We start from the raw sequence: 216 nt of genomic DNA, 5'->3' as shown, positions 1-216 counted from the left end.
TTGTTGAGAGTGCTGCTATGAACATTGGGGTATATGTGCCCCTATGCATCAGTACTCCTGTATCCCTTGCATAAATTCCTAGCAGTGCTATTGCTGGGTCCTAGGGGAGTTCTAGTGTTAATTTTTTGAGGAACCTCCACACTGTTTTCCAGAGGGGCTGCACCAGTTGACATTCCTACCAACAGTGTAGGAGGGTGCCCGTTTCTCCACATCCTC

This window comes from Crocuta crocuta, unplaced genomic scaffold (genome assembly GCF_008692635.1).
Source record: "Crocuta crocuta isolate KB4526 unplaced genomic scaffold, BGI_CrCroc_1.0 scaffold1404, whole genome shotgun sequence".
Classification (NCBI taxonomy): Eukaryota; Metazoa; Chordata; class Mammalia; order Carnivora; family Hyaenidae; genus Crocuta; species Crocuta crocuta.
The sequence above is the reverse complement of the archived record's forward strand: the minus strand, read 5'-3'. Positions refer to the sequence as shown.